Consider the following 14,935-nt stretch of genomic DNA (forward strand, 5'->3'; position numbering starts at 1 on the left):
TAAGCTACAAACTTCCAAACCCAGTTTTTAACAAACCTGTTACAAACTTTTCTAAAGGTTTACTTGTCCCATAGGAATTTAGCTTTCATTTTACTTTCTCTAATACACATTGCATACCTTGTCACTTCAGTTCCATTATGTCCTGTCATTTATATTATAATAAGTCATTCCTGAGTTAATCAACATCCCTACTTACAATGCTTATTGATGTGACACATTGTGATGTTCCTTCTTCTGTGACCACTAAATTTTAAAAGCATATTCCTACTCCTCTCATACCTCTCCTTTTTTGAAAGTGATTTTTGTATTTTACTCTTTGTTTTCTCATTATTTTCCCCACCCTCCATGCCATTTTAATTTCCTTTATCTTACATACCCTTGTCAAATGAGTTTAAAATTATGGTACTTGTTTTCTACTTTTCTTTCTTTTTTTTTCTCTTTCTTCGGAAATAATTTTCTCAGATGCCTAAAAGATCATTTATCCTAATGGTACCAATAATTATTTGTATGAAGGTAAAACCCGTGGGACCCAATCAGATGAGCTCCTATTATCCTGAGTGCTGTACAAACACAGTCATTGCCAGAGGTCAACAGGACACAAAGTTATGATTTCGGTTGCATATTTAATTTAAGAAAAGATGGAACAAAGAATCACAACAAAGAGCAAGATAAGGAAAGTGACAGATACCGCTCCAGAGCAGTAGATACACTTTGGCCTGAACTCATATTAATTTTCAACACCTATCTGGGACATCTACTTGAGCCTAGTTACCCCAAGTCTCCGCAGAGTCTACAGGGAAAGACAGCTGTATTGAAGCACTGGGAGCTAGCAGCCTCCATGCTAGGCTCCTATTGCCAACACGACTTGACATCTCACTTCAGTCCCTCAAGAAGACCCAGAGATCTGGAAATTTGCTCTCAGACTTGGCGTAACTTGGTGTCTCAGTATAGACAAACACTTGCACTGAGCCAATATCAAAATTTCCTCCCTATGGCTAGTGCCCATTGCCATTGGTAAAGCATCTTTGATGGTATAGAGCCAACAAATCTAGCACGAGGATAGGAAATGCCAGTTACTCATCACTCCCATACTCTTGACTGAGAGATGTGATAAGTGGGGTTTGTCATGTTTTCCTAACCCTTACAACACGTAATTGCATTCAAGTTCCACTTTAGGCTTAGTTTTAAAGGCATACCATGGGTCTTTTTATCATTTCTTGTGGAGGCTCATTGCCAGGAATACTGCCTGATACTGAGATGAAACACTTGCCTAAATTATCTTGTGAACAATTATAACTATGGAGTCTACCACTTAAAATAAATCTTCCACCCTTTTCTTCTACCAACACTCTTCAAGTATTGGCAGAATGTCAACACATTTTATCTTCTCTACACTTTACTGCTGTACCTGAGTATACAAAAGATACTTAGTGAACTTTGCAGTTATAGTGCTGCATGCATTTTTACCTTATTCCTGCAGAAGTGGCAAAAAGAGGTTGTTTCTTAGTTTCAATGTCCATTCAACCTACCTCTTTCAAACCACATCAATACACCAACTTGCAAATCTCAGTAGCCGGGGAGTAAAATACCATTACCACACCTACTTGGTTCTTTCTTCGCAGATCATCCCACCCACGTTACTTATTTCTGAACTGCCAGCAACTTAATGACATCATTTTCATAATGCAGTGCCGTATTTCAGGTGCTATTGCATCAGAACCAAATCACAAAGGCTACACTTGCATTTACCTTTTCACTGACATACACTGTAGGCTTTCATCTACAGGTCAGGTCTATACTTGAAAGTTACATTGCTACAATTTGGATTATGGTATTGTTATTTAAAAATAGTGTGCACCTTAATGTGAAGATGTATGTATAGATGTGCTTAACTCCATTCCTGTGTGGAATATATAATATACCATTATATAGCACCTTTATATCTGTATGATCATGAGCGCTCAAAGAAGATTGTACAAATTTAAATATATAACTTATAGTTAATGCAGGAGAACTTGCTGTTTAAGATGAGCTTCTTTGGTTCCTCTAATCACTCAGACTTTTTCAACCCTAAAAACTTCCAAGTTTTCCCTTCTAGTTAAATATTTGAGCTGCAGATAATTTTTTCCTCAGGTATATTAGCTTTCATTTTTCCCATGTTAAATCTCATGGGCAGTTAGCCAGCTTCTTTATTACTCCTCCTACAATCTTTGAATCATTTTCTGTTTTCTGAACCCTTTATGCTAGAACCAAAGTGAAGTCTGGAACATGCATACACATCTGCATATGTTTAAAATGGCTAAATGCACCTTTTTCCTTGAAGACTGGGAATAGATGTGCTTTCTTCATAGCTTTACACTGATGTAATGTCACTGGTTTCTACAACCTTGCTTAATGTGAGAGAAGAGTCAGGCAGCAAGGTCCTGATTTGAAATCTACTGATGAAAAGACCCTTATCGACTTCAGTAGGCTTGGGATTCAGCCATAAATCTGTAAAACCAAATGATAGGGTCAATGGTTTAGTACTCTATAAATTTTGTTTAATAAATGAATGCAAAATTTGATCCAAAATGTCCCCATAAATTTATACCTCTCTTTTCTCATTCTTTAAATCAATATAGATGCAACACAAGGAATGTATCAGTGTCAAGCTATCAATAGCTCTGGCACTGTTGTCTTTTGTTTTATATGCTTTTCCCTTTAAAGCTAGGAATACAAATAGCTCTACATTGTTCATTATTTATAACTATATAAATTCAAATTCAGAATTATTTTTCTGGCTTTATTTCAATTATAGGTTTCAAAAAAACCCCAAACAAATTCAAAATCACTCACTGAGAGAAAAAGAATCTGTCTGCAAAATTTTAACCCCAACATGATGTGTCTTAATGAAACAACTGTGTGAGAAACCCAGAGAAAGAAAACTCTGTAACAGCAGCGATGACAGTGTTAATGGTGCTGCTGCATCATACAGACCCTGCAGAAGGCATATAGGCCTTCTTCAGAAAGATATGGAAGGACGTTGATGGATCTCATAAAGCTGACAGGTCGTTGCTATCCATTGTCTTGCAGAACAGATTAATAGATTCATTGGTTCTTACTAGACAAAACTGTTCACAGCAGATAGAATTTATCCTGAGAAGTTGCTGCATTCTGCTTGCTGGTACAAAATGCTCTCCAGCTTTCCATCTTTCAGTTGTTGGCAGGTACTTAAATAAGAAACACAGAGAACCCGTTTACAGTTATGGGTCTCTGTCCTCACTCATAATTATAGTTATTAGATAGATTTTAAAAGCTCTTTTTGTTCAGAATAGAACATTACATAGACCCCAGGGGCACAATTAATCACCCTCCAGATATGTCAGCAGCATGATACAAGAGTTGGTATATTTAATACTATTTTTTTTGTGTTGGATCGAAATCAGAAAGGAACTATTTGGCAATACGCCTCAGATCATTACAAAGTTGTCTACTGTGGCACTCCAACCTTGACAGCCACAGATCAGCTCTGGAGGAAACTTGCAGAGCCAAAGGGGACTTGTAAAACCAAACTGATCCACATTCTGTTATCCTGAATATTTTCACCTTAGGCAGTCTGATGTATTTGTTATAATAAAGAGGGGGAAAAATGAGGGGAAAAATCTAATGCCTTTTACATCAGTGAACCAAATAGAGCAGTAGCTTGATGCTTACTGATATTGGTGAACAGTTAGCATTTGTGTGAGTATCCCCTTCGATGGGATTGAGTGATGGCTCATCAAGGGCATGTGTAGCTTTCATAACCTGGCTCTGTATCATCTTGAAACGGTTATAACAACTGTTTCATCATACTCTCTGTGTCCACTACCTTTCAAACTGCATGCAAAAAAATTACAAATCTGAAAAGATGATAGCAAACATTCCTAGTTTATGCCCTGCTGTTAAAAAACAAATGTCAGGAGAATATATGTGGACTCACAAGTTAATGTTTTTTACAACTGTGGTTTTGTATTATATCACTCATTCCAGAATACAAAGAAGTATTTCGTAATAATTCCCCCGTGGTACACCAGTCTCACAGTGTTATTTGAGATAATGTCTCAAGTAGGCTTGATTACTGTGATTGCTTCTTGTTCTTCTCTTTCTACTGTATCTCCATCTTCTTTCATTTAACTGGAGTGTGTTTGCAAGTTAAAGTCTGAAACTGCTTCACCTTATAGGTTTTTTTGATCCTTGACTAGCAGGGGCACTAGTGTTGCCTTAAAACTCTTTTCAAGTCCATAGGGGAATCCTGCCAAGTCATGAAAACAGAACTTCCTTGGTTAAAGAGAAACCTAACCAGTGCCAGCCATATTTCATTGTCTTTCCCAAGCTGAAGGAGAAACAAGCAGATATTTGCAAAAGTGAAATAGTAATCTGGCTGCTGCACTTTATTGCTTACACAAATTACATCCATGAACATCACATGGGAAAAATAGATCTCATATAGATTACAGCAAATGGAAAGACTTTGTGACAAAAGTACTGCTTCCAAAAATGGTGAGTCTATGGATTTTCTAAAAAAAAAGAGCATTCATCTTAAATTCTCCTAAGGCTATTGGCAGGTGACTAGCTAAGTGGTTGTGAACCAGGGTGAAAAATGACTTCTGTGGAGGTAGAAGGTACTTTTGATGTACTTTGTCTCTCTTGAACAGTTCCATTTTGATGCTTGAGAGTGACAGAGCAATTTTTAAATGCTGTTTCTGTTTTGGTGAGAGATCATGGTCAAACTAAGACCATGCATCAATGAATTGGAATATAGTCTACTAAATTTATGAAGACAGAAAATCTTCAGGCTGCCTTTTGCTATTATTCTCCTGGGTGGTGGGTGTGAAGAAAATAAGATGTCCTCAGTGGTAAGGGGTTGGGATAGAGTTTAGAGTATCACAGTTGTGTACCTGCGTGTCTTCTATATTGTGTCATATAGGCCTACATATCCAATATGAAAACTGGTATGAGAATATCCCTCTGATGCAAAGCTGCATTTCAAGACTAAATTATGATACCCTAATGCACTGAAATGCCCTAGAAAGGGGCCAAATTAATGGTAATAAGTTGTGCAGGTGGAATTTCTAATGGGGGCAGGGGGGCGTTAATTTAACTTTTAGATCAGGCAGGCTCCAGTAAATACATACTTGCTCTCCAATCTGCCAGTTCTGACCAGTGCTCATTCTCCCCATCAAAATACACAGTGCCATGGCTAGTCAGCTTCTGGGGTTTACCTTAGGCTTTAGTGCTATTTTTTACTTCCAGTGCTGCATCTTGCTCTCTGCCTTTAGGACAAGTGAATATATGATAATCAGCTTGCTGTTTCAGAATTACAGGAAAAAGGGGAGGGACAACTATACCTTGGAGCGTCTCGAGTTCCTTCTCCTACCCAGAAACACTCTGGTCTTTTAAACAAATACAAAAATCTGAATTTCTAATCATTGAGGGCAGCAGCTCAAAAGGTCTTTCGCTGTCCAAAAAAAATTTTAGACCAAATGTCTACATTTTAAAAATAAATATAAAATGTCCTTTATCCTGCACTCTAGCCTTCAAATTACTGTACAATAGCTCAATTCCCTGTAAGTGTTCCAGGTGGTTTATAGGAGTCTAAGTGCTCTTTGGAGTAACCTGTCCATAAGCGGGGCTACATAACTCAACCTCAGTAAATCCAGGTTCAGGGAATGTAGAAAAGCTTGTTCTTCAGATTCATTCTAGGTTTCTGGCTCTTCAGTCTGTACCTGATGATATCTCTAAAAGGTGTAGGCAGATGTGTACTCTGTAAAATATCTGCTAAGGGAAGGTTTTTAGTGATCCTAGCTTGTCCATCATAGCTCTGCCAGGAAATATTCCCCTTGGATTCACTGCTTATGGCATTCTCCCTCACCCATTTCGGTTACAAGTCAGATAAGAGAGCCAGTGATTTAAATAGTGTGAGCCAACCTGGCTTGTCTTCACAGAAACATGTTAGGGAGTGATTATATGAGCAACGGAGTCAGGAGACACAAGGCTGAGTTGTGGGGAAGGGAGGAGGAGGAATAATCTCTAGGAGAAGGTCAGTAGTGAGCAGCTGTGGACACACTGGGGAAGGGAATTTTTTGCGCTGGCACAGCTGGCAGTCCTCAGAGGTCACTGTACTGGGGCCTGAGGCAAAAGATGTAGAACAGGTACCAGGGAGTACCAAAATGATTAACAACTTCCCTAGTTTTGGTGGCAGAAAATTCAGGAAAGGTCCTGTAATATAGAATCAGAACCATAGAATCGTTTAGGTTGGAAAAGACCTTTAAGATCATCAAGTCCAGCCATTAACCTAGCACTGCCAAGTCCGCCACTAAACCATATCCCTAAGCACCACATCTACACACCTTTCAAATACATGCTGTGAGAGCAGGCGGTGCCCGCTGAGGAGCAAGACAAGGCAGCTTTAGCCGCTCTCCTCACTGCCCTCTTTCCTCAGCTGCCTGTTCTCGGTGCTCTGGCAGAACGTCCACTACATTCATAACACACCGGAGGAAAGGAGGTTTATGCATATTACTGACGCACTTTGCCAAAAAAGGACATTGAAGCCAAATTGGTTGACTTTGCACTGAAGCACAGAAGAAATGCTCGTGCAGCCACGTCTGCTGTCTGTGTTGTGGGGGTTGTGTTCTCCTGTAGATGTGTAATAACAGGAGGTGACATTTTAAATGCCCTGGCTGGGTGTTTTGTTTTTTTTTTTAGCAAGCAGCTGACTAAAGCTTGACCCATTTATTTCTAAACTGCTTCCCTGCCACTGATGCAGTTACAAAGAGATCAGCTCTTTGGTGCAGACAAAACCCGAACTGATCTTTAGGGCTTTTACTGCTGCATTTCAAAGTAGACTCTTTCTAGAAAGAACTGGAAGGCAACTGGGACACTGGCAGATTTGCCAATATCATGCAAAATATGCTTTTGCAGAGGGTGATGTGAAATGAAAACATTTGCTCAGAGAAGTTGTATTTCAGTTTTCTGTGTTTCCTAGTGCCAAAAGGTGAGCAAACATATTGCAGGCCTTTGCCTGGGTCTAATCCCCGGCAGGTGGAGGCTGTGGGATGATTCTCTGGTTGAGCCACAACATTCTTGCGTCATCAACAAGGTATTGCAATGCCAGAAAGCTGGCTACAGTGTGCCAATGCTTGAGATTTCATTTCTTTTAAAGACTGAATTAAAGGAAATAGTTGTTCTTTCACTCTCTCTGTGCTTCTCACCTTTTTTTTTAAGAATAGAAAAAAATAGAAGCATTTCAATGTCACAGTATTAAAATATTTGCATTTTTTATCTCATTTTTTTTCAAACTTTCCCTTTGCCATATCTATGCCCTCTTATTAGTGTCGCCTTTGCTTCCTAATTTTGTTGTGTAAGTCCTTCTTCCCATTTTCTTCCTCCCTTCTTTGCTTGTCTCTGACACATAACCTTTCTATCCTCCTTTTCCTTGTAATTTATGAAATTCTAGTTTTCCATAATATTTCTGATATTGCAGGAGTACTATCTAAATGCAAATATTTAAGGGAAACCACAAGAAGATGAAGTGAAGTACTTAATCATTGAAGTGTGTATGCAGCCGGCTTCAACATTAAGACAGTAGCAGCTAACAAAACACCTAATAGTAATCCTTAGTAACAATTTTTAAAAATTACAGAATTTTGATCAAAAAGAAAGTTTTCCTTTGCATATCCCTTATGAATTTTTTTTTCTTATTACTTATGGGAATGTACTTGAAAATAGTATTATATGCATTCAGAAAGTGTCCAATGAGACAACAGTAAAATGCAAATGCATCTGTGAAGCCTCACTCGATCAGCACATTTAGAATGCCGAAACTACCATTGTCTGCTCCTCTACAGAACCCTCTGTTCAGGAATTTATTCATCTTACCTGTTTATGAAATGTATTCAAAACAAAAACAACATAATTAGGCCTTTATGCCAGAAGTTCAAGAGAATTAAAATTCAACTCTTCCCTATAATTTTAATCTGGCTAAAATCAGAGGTAATTGCAGAGCTGAAGGAGCTTTTTTTTGGTCCTAGGATCTGGTTTAGATGAACCCTTTGATAATATCATGTGAGACAAGTTGATATAAAGAGTTTTCCAATACAGGACTGGTAGTGACAGCAATAGGCACCTGGAATTACCTATGACAGATGGACAGATAGGTAGGATAAGCAGTTTTAAATCAGTTTTTCTAGGAAATGAAATCTTCCACTCCTAAGATCTCCAGAGTAGTTTAATTTAGTTTCCACTGGGCAACTCATCTATAACAGCACCCTATACTCCATGAGCTGTGATTTAGGCAGCCAGCATTTTCACAGGAAGGACCAACCCCCTCACCACTTGCGTTTGCAGAAGCCCTCTGGCACTCAGCTCGGCTCCCTTTGGCTCTCACCCCATGCCTACCCCGGCAGTCACAACCGCAGAGGCTCGGGACAGTGCTGCTCCTGCTGCCCCACGGCCCCCTCCCACCTTGCTGCCACATCCAATGACTGACTGCGTGCAGATCCCCTTTGGGCAGAGTCATCCCTTTCGGGTATCGGCAGGTGCTGCTGCGTGGCGTCCCAGGCTGCGGCAGGACTACAGGAGCATCTGCCTGTGCCAGTGCAAATGTCACACTGCGCTAGGAAAGGCAGAACTTGACCCAAGGGCTTTCTGCACTATAACAATACAGCCAGGCTCCAGAAGTTCAGCGGGTAAATTGGAGATGATTGCCCCTGGAGGGACAAATCTCTCATCTTTCACTCCACCTCTATCTGATGGAATTATTTGCTTTCACATGGTACTTCACAGTGTTTCCATTCCCACATTCCTGTTAGTTTTGGAAGTGTCATGATCCCATTTCAAAGATAATAGTCCAAGGCAAAGGTGCACCTTCTCAAAGACTGCACCTGCCCTGCTGAAGTCATCTGTCTTGGCCAGTGGTCCCTTGGCCATAGGCAAAGTGACACTACATTTCACATTGCTCAGGTTTAGCTCCCTCTGGAACAGACTGGATGCATCCACACTGACTATGACCCTGTGTATCCCTTTGGTTCCAAGTGGTGGCCTTAATGCATACATCTTTTCTGTGTGCATTTTACAATTAGAAGTGCCAAAACCTGAGAACTGTCACAGCTCACTAGAGTGAAGTTTCTGGCATGCCCCCAAGGATTCTGTTCTCAGGCATGAATTAAAGCCTACTATGGCCTTAGATTTATTGCCTTGGGTATTTTACACAGATATATTTGAAGGATTTTATAAAAAAGGATGAGCCAAACCTGGTAGTCTTGTCCACACTGCCTGCAGTGAACTGCCACTTGAGGGAAGCTCCCCTACATTTCACCCAAATTAGATCTTGGAGAGAGCAAATTGAATTAGACCCAAGGAGTAATCCAAGGGCAAAATAACACACACATGCAGTGTTGATGATCAGTGGACCAGGACCTGCAAGTGAACTGGAAAGCCAAGTTATTTGAGAGTGTAGCTGCACTGCAGGTATTAAGACACTTTATTTCTATCATTGTCAATGGAGAACTAAATCCACATAAGGATATTGGTCTAACTAACTTGTCTGAAGCAGTGGACAAGTTAGCGTATTCTCATTCTGCAAAATATGACTTAAAGTCACTAGCTAGCTGAAAATCGGTTTTATGCTTGTACTCTGTTTCCTTTGAAATACTGGGTCAAGGCTCAGGATCAGAGTCCTGGTGTTTCGCATGAAATTTTGCAAACCTGAAGCTAGCTAGAACTTGAAGGCTGAGCCAAAACATCATCTGAGCACACCGTACTCACATGAAAGACTGAAAATAAGTGTCTCACTTCCGTTTCTCCTTGACAATGTGCTTGCAAGGGGCTTACTCTTTGCCCTTCCTCTTTTTCTCTTCTTATTCTGCCTATCTGAAGTGGACACAGACCAGGACAAAGAAAGTAGGTTACCACTGGAGTACTGCCTGCCATCTTCCCACGCTGACGTTCTATGAGGAAGATCATCTTGGACCTTCCACTTGTGATGCTTAGTCCCACACCAATATAGGCTTTAAGTTCATTCTCTGAAAGAAATATTCTCAAAAAGCAACTTTTCTTCAGTTGAAACAGGGAGCCTGTGATGGAGTTAAGCATTTGTCCTGTGTGCCCCAAGCTATCATTACATCTCCCAACTTTAAAGGGCAGTGGAGGGGAAAACAAACTTCCAGTCAAGTCTTACTTCGCCAGTTAGTCACTCTAAGAATATATCATAGACACGTGTGCTTGAATTATGGTCACAAAGTGTGGAGCATTTTAGCCAGCTATGGGCAGGGTGGAAGCTAACAAATCTGTATTTTAAGCATATCCTAAATCAATTATAAGTGCCAGAAAAAGTACACGCATAAGTGAAAAACCAAACATAAGTGGGCTGGCCTCAGGATATCATTATTTATTGAAACAGATTTTTCTTTTCCTTATGGTTTTAGAAACAAATGGCAGGTGCAAACAAAGGATAAAATTAGTCATAATTAGTTCTGCAGACTATTTTGAATCACACAGCTGAGATGGGGATAAATAATTCAGATTTTACTCAGTAAATCTAAAACGAAAAACCATTTATAAACTGAGAATGTTTATTAATCTGTAGCTCTCAGGTTAACAGTTTGTGTCAATTACCCAAGTAGTCTTGCATCACTGGTACCCTTAATCATATGCTGTGTTTCTGTTCTTCAGTACAACAGTGAGGGTAAGAATTCACAGTTTCTCTGTTTCATGCCAGTCAACTTCTTTATTAGAATATTTGTGAAAATGAGAAGCTGGGGGAAGAGTGGAGACAAGTTTCTTTTTAAGGTCAGCAAATTTTCAGAAATTGCTACCTTGTCTTTCCTAATACCTATGCAGCTCTTGTGGCTAACCAACACCTTCCCAAATGCTGCCTTAGAAATCAGGACCCAGTTTTCAACATTTCAACAATCTTACATTATAATTTTTGGCAAGTTCTCAAGGTTTAGATCCCCAAAACATTTGGAGGTATGGGGAGTTACCAGGAAGTTCACTCTTGGCTTTTAGACTTCACATGAGTGAAATTCCACCAACTGGCAAATTAGTCCACAGCCCACTAAGACTTGTAGTTAAAAAAGCATGCAGTAACTCTGCTTTGAACCCCTTTTGCTGCCAGTTGTAATCAGTGCCTCTTTGCATGACATTTCCAAAGATAAAAAAACTCTACTCCTTTTAAATATCTGTGGAACACAGTCAAGTCACCTGTTCATCTGAGTATAGAAAATGGACCAAACTTCCTTAATGTCCTGCTAAATATTTTGCATTTCAGGTCTTGGATCGCTTTTTTTTTTTTGAACCTTATCTAACAGGTCAGTCTCTGTCTCAGGCTTTGTTCTCTCTGAAGTTTGGGCCCAGGTATCAAGTGTTCACGGTAACAGGATGAGTAAGGAAAGATATATTCAGTAGCAACAGCGCTTCATATTACAAGCTGCTTTTACCCTGCTCATTTACCTCAAACCCCACATTCTTAGGGGCTTGCATCTCACCTCATCAGTTTTACTTTCACCATCAAACTGTCACCTGGAAATGTCACCATTAAAGATACAGTACTAGCTGCAGGTAATTGATAAACATATGGAAGAACACTAGAATGAATAGGGGAATGGTCTTTAAGTATGTGCATCTTCAAATACCTATATATTTAAAGAGGTTCTGGGTGTTTGGGGGAATAACGGACCAGGAAGCCTTATGGGTGAACGTAATAAATTAGTTGAAATAATAATTTAAAACAAAGTAGCAAAACACTTGGGAGACCATGGCCAAATAGGGGCCAATCAGCACAGTTCCTGCAGAGGGAAATATTGTTGTGTTAATCTCCTAGAACTCCTTGAATATGTTAATAAAGAAGAGCAGCTGGCGTAATTTATTCTAACCTCTCTGGGCCACTGACAAAATTCTTTGCGAGAAGGAAGCTAAGTCGTGATGGATCAAGAAGTGGTGGAAGGAAAGGAGGTGAAGGGCAGGATTAAATGGTCAATTTCATCATGTCAAAGGATAACAGCGGTGGGCCCCAAGGTTCCTGCTCGTCTACTTATTTATTAATCATCTAGGAAATGGGAATTGCTGTGAGGCAGCAAAATTTGCAAGGGATAAAAAATAGTTCAGCCTAAGTTCAGAGACGATTGTGTGCAACTTCTGAAACAAACAAAACTGTGTGACCTACTCACTCTGACAAATGAATTATCAACAAAAGCAAAGTAAGGTACACCGGGTGGAAAAAATATGAATTACTCAACACCTCGCAGAGCTCTAAATTAGCGTACCAACTTTAGAAAGGGACCTAGTTATCCTTGTAAATTACTTCAGTAAAGACTTCTGCTTAATGTGCAGCTGTACCAGATAAGCAAACATATTAAGATGCATAAAGAATGGGAACTAATAGAGAAAGGATTAAACTGCCAATGCTATGCTCTGATCTGAAATACTGTGCGCAGTACCAGTGACTCCATCTTATAAACAATAATGCTGATTTAGAGAGGGTTCAGTGAAGGACAATGGAATGATCAAGAGCATTAAAAAGTTCTCTTATGAAAAAAGATCTAAGACACTGGGGCTGTTGACCATGAAAAAAGGGATGTCAAATATACAAACTGTAATGAAGGCTGAAGTGAAGGTATGTCTTAAAACACACACACACACAAAGGGAGAGGCAAAGCAATTAGAAAGAGTAAAATGGGAAAAGAAATACTTTTTCATATAATTTGCAGTTAGATTCTGAAACCAAGGAAATCACTGGGGCCAAGAATTGAAGAGGATTCACAGAGACAGCTAGACAGATATAGGGGTACTCAGAATTTTAAGGGGTAACAACTGATAGAAGCAGCTCTTATTTGAACCAAACTGAGTTAGGGAGGGCTACTGTGTCACAACTTATTCCACGTCCCTACCCTTAGGTTTCTCTGAGCACCTCCCTCTGAGTCACCCTAAGTAATGTAGAAGACAAAGCATTAAATAAGACTGATTTGAAACGATTCCTATGGTTCCTATGAACCAGTTACAAATGCCTTCATTTTATATTGGATCCCACTTGTAATTCCTAACTGTGCTTTATTCATTAGAAGATTTTTAACCTATTTCATTAATTTTTTACACTGGTCTGCACTGAGTCTGTGCAGTGCTATTTGTTAAAATTGTATTGTAATGTAAAAGTGGTAAAATTCATCACAGATATCTAAGTATATTATGTCAACATTTTATCACCCAGACTTAGATGATCTTACGAAAAAATGATAACAATTTTTCTTGATAAGACCTATTTTCCATAAAACCATATTAGCTGGTATTATTTATGCTAAAATCTTAATTTTTGTACTGATTGTGTTCCATACAAGCCCTTCCATGGTTTTAAGAGAAGCTGATACCAGACTAAGTAGCCTGTAGCTCCTCATATCATCTCATTTCACTCTTTTTAAAATAGTAACACTCTTTACTAGTCCTCTGGAATGTTTTCTCCACAAATCAAGATTTGTTGAAAATCAACATTAATATTCAGAGAGCTCCTAAGCCAATTCTTTAACACTACTGGGTGCAAGTTATTGGACACAGTAGATTCTAAAATGCTTAATGGTTTTTGTTTCACATCCTCCCTAGTTACTAATGGAATAGAAAGTATTTAATTAATCACTGTAAGAGATGAATACATCATGCTAATGGTGAATACTTCTGTTTTTCCTGCATAGTGATTGACAATTTTGCAATCCTGGTCAAGTTCTGGATCTATGCCATTTGAAGGATTTCATTTGTTTCTGATTTAGTTAAAACATTCCTTCTCAACTCCATCAGTCAGAAATTCTTCTTACATGCCTTTTAGCTTTCCTTGTCAACAGCCTGCTTTTCCTGACCACTAGCTTGGGGTCACTTTTAGGAGCCTCCCTGTGTTCCCCTTCTTCTGCATCTGTTACTGCTCTTGTGGCAGCTGCTTTCACCTTTCCTGTAATGAAATGCTTTCCTTCACTATATTCACACAGACTTCTGCAGTCCTCTGGCTACGTCAAGGGGAATGAGTAGAGTGATGCAGCTAGAGCAGACCTATGAAGAGAAGCAGTGGGTGTTCACACCATGTCTCTCAGGGGTCTTTCCTTCAGACTAGCTCCAGAGAGGGCTCCTGGTCTGAATATGTCACAGCTAGGTTTAGTGAATGGAGACCATCAAAAAATTCTCTCCAGGAGCACATTGCTGACCTGAACTGATATAGATGCACCTTGTAATACACAAAATCCTGACTGGATTTTACAAAATCCTGTCTGGATTTTTACAGGATGTGCCTGACTCTCATTTATCAAATAACCATTAAAAAAAAATAAAAATCAGAGCATTAATCTTTTTTTTCTAATTGCAAATGTGGTGAAGATATCTTACTATTTCTTCTCAAAAGCCATGTTTATTCTTGAAGAATAAACCTAGGAACCACCACTTTTCTATGGAATCCAACAGAAAACAAAAGTATCTGCTGAAATAAAGGGACAAGAATATGGCCAAAGACAATCTGCAGGAAAAAATCTAATACTCTTTCAAAATTGCAGGTTTGGGGTTTTTTTTATTTTTAGTTAAGAAGGCTAAGAATTATCAAATGGATCTAAGTACGGGAAAAGTTTGAAGAGGTTATAATAAGCAGCTTTTGAGTTAAAGGTAGCAAAACATTAAAAAAGTAAATTTCCAATCAGGGTAATTTTTAAATGACCTCTAAATCAAAAATAGTTTGATTATACACTGTTTGAAGAAAATTAATTATCCTTCTTTTCCTTCAAAGTATGGAAATTTTTAGGCCAAACCAATTTCCATGCCAAAGTTAAAGAAGGGCAAAAATAGGACTTTAAAAGCAAGTTGCAACCCTAACAATAGGGAGAATACTGTTTTTCCATAATAAAGAGAAGGTGGACGTGACAAAACTGCCTGAGAGGGCTACAGATTTGATAAT

At 39.0% G+C, this 14,935-nt stretch overlaps 1 pseudogene; it reads left to right on the forward strand.

The window, feature by feature from the left end:
* The window catches only part of LOC104134466, a 155,014-nt pseudogene that overhangs the window by 117,567 nt on the left and 22,512 nt on the right, over positions 1-14,935 (forward strand).

This window comes from Egretta garzetta, unplaced genomic scaffold, assembly GCF_000687185.1.
Source record: "Egretta garzetta isolate BGI_Z169 unplaced genomic scaffold, ASM68718v1 scaffold151, whole genome shotgun sequence".
Taxonomy (NCBI): Eukaryota; Metazoa; Chordata; class Aves; order Pelecaniformes; family Ardeidae; genus Egretta; species Egretta garzetta.